The sequence below is a fragment of the Lactuca serriola genome, chromosome 1 (genome assembly GCF_051521515.1).
Source record: "Lactuca serriola cultivar US96UC23 chromosome 1, Lser_US96UC23_V15, whole genome shotgun sequence".
In the NCBI taxonomy this organism is placed as follows: domain Eukaryota; kingdom Viridiplantae; phylum Streptophyta; class Magnoliopsida; order Asterales; family Asteraceae; genus Lactuca; species Lactuca serriola.
In genome coordinates, this window is record NC_136408.1 from 13,241,092 (window position 1) to 13,247,952 (window position 6,861).

The following is a 6,861-nucleotide window of genomic DNA, read 5'->3' on the forward strand; positions in this document are numbered from 1 at the left end:
TTGGGTAATTGTATTATTATTCAGCATAGGTGGTTACGGACTGTTAGGAAAGCAGCTTTCGGATTCAGCCGACAAAGGTGAGTCTCCTCACCATACCAAGGGGTCTAAGGCACCAAGGCCGACCCATTTTATGATATGTGGTACATTAGCTGAAGTTTGATTATGATAGTTGGTTATGTGCTAGGAAGTATGCTAGTTGTATATGTGGTATGCTTGTATGGAAGACCATGGTAGAGCCAATGGCATTTGGATATAAGACCATGTGGAGAGCCCATGGCTTTCCTATTAAAGACCATGGGCCGGAGAGCCCATGGCACCCGGATGTAAGACCATGTAGAGAGCCCATATCTTTCATATTGAAGACCATGGGGGAGCCCATGACACTTAGGTGTAAGAACATGTAGGGAGCCCATGGTATCCTAGAGTAAGACATTGGGGACGAGCCCACGGTAGCCCTATATGTTGTATGCTTGGCTTATGTGGTTTATGTAGCTTTTATAGCTAATAGGATTATGTGATTATGTGGATTGTGTGGGGTATGCTCTGGGGAACTCACTAAGCATTAGCTTACAGTTTGTGGATTTGTTTCAAGTACATCTGAGCCTAAGGGCAATGGCAAGGCTTGATGGCGCGACATGCACTCTCTCTCAGGAGTTTTTATGGGACACTCTGATGTTTGGAATAATATTGTTGATTTGAAAACAAATGTACTTGAGATTTTGTGGTTTATTGGAAATGTTTTGATTATTTAAAAATGAAAAATTGGGTCATTACAAAGTTGGTATTAGAGCCTTGGTTTGTGTAACAACGTAAAAATTTAAAACAATTTTCCATTTTTCAAACATAATAAAACTCATTCAATATTCTTAAAGCTCATGTTCAACAATGTCATCATGTTAAAACATATCCCAAGATCATAAAATAAATTCTCTGCCAGTGTGTACGGATCATGTCGGCGCCTTCCCGTGATCCTCGCTAGTACCTGAAACACATAACACATACCACTGTAAGCATAATTGCTTAGTGAGTTCCCCAAAATACCACATACAACACATATTAGCCACTCAAGGCTATAACTCTGTATGACCCTCTGGTCAATGTGTCTCAGTGGGACCCTCCAGTCCCATGACTCTGTGGACCCTCTGATCCTAACTCAGTGGTCCCTTTGGTCCTAACTCTGTGGACCTTCCGGTCCTAACTCTGTAAACTCTGAATCATACATAGCACAAAGCACATAGAAATCACATCATACAAAAAGCATACAAGATACTCTGTCACATAACTCTAATTACCACTCTAGGTAAAGTATAGTGAGAAGACTCACCTTGGGAAATCTCGGAAAGTCTTGAACTCGAAATACTGATCTAGCTTCCGCCTAATCACATAAAGTATTTTATCTCTAATTAACCACGATTCTCAAAAGCTAGACTAGACACTTTCTATAATCTCTCAGAAGGGGGAAAAGACCATTTTACCCCTTTAATGGTCCAAATGTCCAATTGTTGACCAAACCCTAATAGTCAACAAAAGTCAACAGAGGGTAGTATGTGGCGCGTACCAGCTCTTGTACGCGGGGCGTACTCCAGCGATCCATAATCGGGGTCTCAAACCCTTACGCGGCGCGTACTGAGATTTACGCCCAACGTAAGTATCAATTTCATGCTCTTATGGATTTTTGGTCTTAAACGGTTAAGACACAAGCTCACATTCCAGATCTAACTATTCTAAGGTCGCTTAATCCATAAAGTCGAAACCTTTAAGCCTTTGCATGGCTGTAAAGGTCACCAATCACTCTAAACACCTTTCCTCTTTCCTCATTAAGCCTATATCTCATGCATGACTTAATATTCAAGTCCAAGATTGGATTTTTATAAACCTTCAACACATATTACTCTGGAATAGGGCAGATCTAAGCTTATGGAGACCTTTTGCTCATAAAGTCTCCACCTTGGAACCAAAAACCCTAAAAATGGGTCCATAAAGCATAAATCAAGAATGGCAAGGAAAGCTTTGAGCTTTTTACCTCCAAATAAAGCTCCAACCTCTGTAGAACTCGGATCTAAGCTTTTCCTCCAACTTCTAGCTTCTACAATAGCCTCCTCTTCTCCTAAATTTCAGGATGTTACAGTTTGAGGGATTCGGGTACACTCTCGGGTGTGTCAAGAATCAAAATAAGGAAATGGTAAAATTGTTTTCAAAAATAAAAGTTAGAAATTTTTAATGGAAAAGAGGAGAGTGCAATGCACGTGATCGGCCGAGCCGAGTAAGTAGTTCCCCAATATGTTAGCCATGTTATACTGATATTTGAGTTATGATAATCGTATGAATCTTGCTATGTGTATGCTTTCAAAATTATATACGGTTAGGGTCTTATAGCCTCAGAATGATTGATTTGGCCTTATTTCCTGTTCCTTGTTTGGTTGTTGTCTTAGGGTAGAGTCTGTTATTCAAAAGTCTACGTGATCCTGTTCTGTGTATAATTTGCATACATAAGGCAACCCATTATGATTGAGTTCTGGTTTGATATGGATTGAGTAAATCTTAGGATAGACTAGGATTTGAACTATGCGGTAGCCTGTGAGATATGATATGTTTTAGGACGAGTTAGAGTTGTCAGGTAGAGCCTTGGGGAAGGTACGGATAGGTGTGGAAGGTAGTATTGGGCACGTACTACTAAAAGCACATGACCTGTACCCAAACCAATGTTAGATCTGAAATCTCTAAGAAGAACTGGTGTGGGAGGATCCCTTTTTTTTGACATCATGATCATTATGTTTTGTGATATAGCAGTTTAGTATGGTGGTGACACGATTTGGAGCATGGGGATCAGGATCGGGATCTAGATCTGGGTCGGGCGATGGTACCAAGCCCATTGATAAGAGGCTGCGCGAGCTCATCGCAGGCAAGGTTACGAGGGGCATCCTTGATGCTACACCAATGATTTTTAGGACAGCCAAGGAAGGGATGATGGAGATTATGGAGGATAGGATCAAGAAATTTAGAGTCGAGATTGATGCGGGCCAAGTCAGGGCCCGAATTCCCTCGTTCCGGGAGTTCATGGCGTGCGGGGCACTGGAGTTCTTCGGGGTCAGGGACCCCATAGTTAGTCGACGCTAGGTGGCAGACATAGAGAACACCCAACGCACGAGTTCTTTCCCTGATGCGACAAAAGGTGGGTTTTGCTTTGTGTATGCTGAGGGGTCGAGCCCGATATTGGTGGGGTGAGGTGACTAGCCAGGTGGGAGCAGCCAGTCTAGCTGTGATGACATGGATAGAGTTCGTCATGCGTTTCAATTTGGATTTTTCACCACCTATTGAGGTGCAATGGCTAGTGAGGGAGTTTCATGAGCTCCAACAGACCACCGAGAATGTGGCGGAGATCACCGCCAAGTTTCGGGAACAAGCACTATTGATCCCACAGTATGCTACAGACGAGGATATGAAGAGGATGAGGTATCATTCTGTTAAAACCGTTGTCGTGCATGATTTAAACAGATAAAAGTATAAATAGACTGCTCTTTTGCACTAACATGTAGTACGGGTAAGCAGTGTCAAATCTTCAGGGACACGTCCTAAAGTCTTAGCCTCTTTGCGTAAGGCATAAACTAATTCTTGGCAAATGAATAAAACATAAAAGGGGGCGAGGTGTTTAATCTTGAAAATTGAACTAATAGAAGTTGAAAATCATAAAAGAATAACTGAAATTAAAGTAGTGAAAATTCAAATTAAAGAAAGCAGTTTTAGTTTCGTGGTGACTCCCTTAATCATATAATTAACCTTCAACACAATATTTAACTGTGCACCTATTTAAATTGGTACTAAAGTTCATTAACAAGCTCTAATGAACTCAATTAAAAAAATTATTTAATCAAAATGAGTTCTCTGAATTAAACCTAACTTTTTACCAAATTAACCAAACAAGCTCTTGATTAACAAAGAAAAGTTGCATTAAACACAGTGTAATTTCCCAGTAAAGTCTAATATCTCTCATAAGCTCAGAGGCGTAAAAACTTGTTTGATCAATTCATATTGGAGTTAACCCTAAACACACAATTAATCTAATATATGTTACTTTTTACCAATTAGTCTAGACAATTACGAATCTAAACAATTAGATAACTAGAATGATTCACAAACAATTAAACTGGCCAACAGAAATTGAAATCAAAATCAAACATTCAATTAAACACAGAATTGATCAAACTAAATAGTCAGTCAAATATAATGCCTAATGGTTAATCATACGAAAAGGTTACGTCTTGCGAAACTGAAATTTGAGTTTTTAGCCTAACATGGCTAAAAACAGATTACAAACAGTAGAAAATACAGTCTAAACGATAAATCTTACTAAACAATGGAAAGAAATTGAATCGTCTCCCAAGTATAACTATCATTATCAAAATATAGTTTACATTATCGTTTATGTGAGAATATCACAAAGTAAATGCAATAGGGAAATAATATAGTATTGTAGTATTGTATATAGTGACTACTGTTGTACTAACTACCTTAAATCCATTTTTAATTAAGGTAAAATGTGATATGTGATGGGTTTTGGTCATAAGACATCCTATGTGCTCATACAAACCCTAATGCTTGGATCTAGGTTTCTCTATTGTACGTGCTTTGAATCCAAGACTATAAACCCTAATTCTAGCATATGGAAATCAATATTAACATATAATTAGGTTTATTATATTACCTTTGATTGTTATGTAGCAATAACAATCCCAATTCCTCCTTGAATTGACTTTGGAAGGCTTAGAGTCACATGTGTCACTCCTCTAATGGCTTACAAACACCAAGAGAAAATGGAGAAGGTATAAAGAGAGAGGAGAGAGGTTAGAATGCGTCTCTAGGACTTCTTGGGAAGGGTTAGACGAATTCATGAGCCTTAGGGGGTTTATATAGGTGTAAATATTAGGGTTTTAGTCCTTATCCTTATCTAGTTGCTTGCCCACCAAGCAACCATAATATAAGTCTAAGAAACCCTTATCCTAGTCGAATTCTAAGGCATTATCACCTTAAATTCGTTCACCCTATATCTAAGATAATCCTTACCTTATTTTGTAACTATCACATAATTACAATTCAGCCCCTCTAGTTTAATTAATTATACTTGATCACAAAATTAATTCTTAATTAATTATTGACCAATATTAATTAAACAAATATGATTTCTCCTTTAATATATTATTCTTATAACATATTAATAAATCATAATAACCTCTCTCTCTCTATATATATTTCTCCAATCAAGTTGCTATGGTGAAGGCAACCCAAAAGGACCATGCACCATCGGGTCAAGTACATACCAAAATAGTTATGGACTTAGACACTAATCCAACAATCTCCCACTTGGATAAGTCTAACAACTATTTTGCGTATGACTTCGGATCCCGATCTGCAATCGTAGCTTTCCAAATCCACTGTCAACTCTGATCATATCAGATACGCGTGTCCTTAGATAAGGGATCATATATTCCTCCATTCTAGATATCATATGAGACATGATTTCAAATCATTCTCTTTGTACTACTTCTCGATTTCTGATTTATGATGACTGACTAATTGAACAAATCAAATTAGCCCTAGCCCGGCCGAGCATTTACGTTTGTCATCACTAAACCATCGAGGGGACCAAAGATATCGCCTTTATCCTACTTTGAATAAAAGGAACGGATAAACTTTGATACAATGCTTGCTTGCAGTCACTAACCAAATCACACACAACAATATGTTTTATAACACCAAGTTACTAGTGCGTTTACATATTATCAATGTGCAACCGATTCGCAAGATACAACTCACACATCTCAGTTTCAAGAATATAAGATGTTATCGTCTCACTAATCACTCGTGATACAATTTCATGGAGTGATCCAAGTGAGCGTGGGTTTAATCCAATGCTCAAATCATATTCATAAGCACTCATGAACGTTGCAGCAAACATTTGCTTATGTCTAATACCTTATAGACAATCCACACACCAATTCATGACAGTCTTCTTTCATATCTACTTCCAACATATGAACGACTGTGGCCCGTTTGAATAATTCGATTATTCTTAATAAACTCAATTATTCTGGAAGTCAAAACATGCAAATATGAAACACAAGAATAATACTAATCCCATATGGCCTCAACTCTTTGAGCATAAATAAAACACCTTTTATTTATCACCATATCGATTACTCATTATTTGTCGTTTCGGGTAATCAACTTCTTACTTGAACTACAACACTTGTCCCATGCTCCTAGCATGCACACAATGTTTACCTATGGTTCTTACTTTGTGAAATAGACCAAATTGAGCACATTCCCAATCATTCTCATTTCACAACTCCAAATCCTTTTTCCATAAGTTAAAGAATATCAAATTCTTGCTACTTATAGAATATGCTAGATTCTAACATTCTATGCAACTTATCCTTTCATAATGTCACTGCACCAAAGTCACAAAGACTATTGCCAATGATATTACAAAGTCCTCTATCGGAGATTGTTACAAGACAATTCCTTAGATATGATGTCTCTCACTCAAAGTACATTCCTTTGAACATCCTTTTGCATAAAAGTTTCTAATCTAGTCATAGATTTTCAATATTCAATTCCCAATATGAATACATTTCCATATTTTCCATATGACAACTTATTCTTAATAGAATCTTGTCTATTCATAATAATGTCAATATGGTCCATCCAATACGGAAACATTTCCATATTTTCCAATACTATACTTCCAACTACTCACAAGCAACCAATCCTTGTCAAACTTTGGATTGTCCTTTGATAGTTGTTTAATTATTTTAGTCAAAACCAATTCTAGTCCCTTTTCCCTCTAAATGCGCTCGACATTTG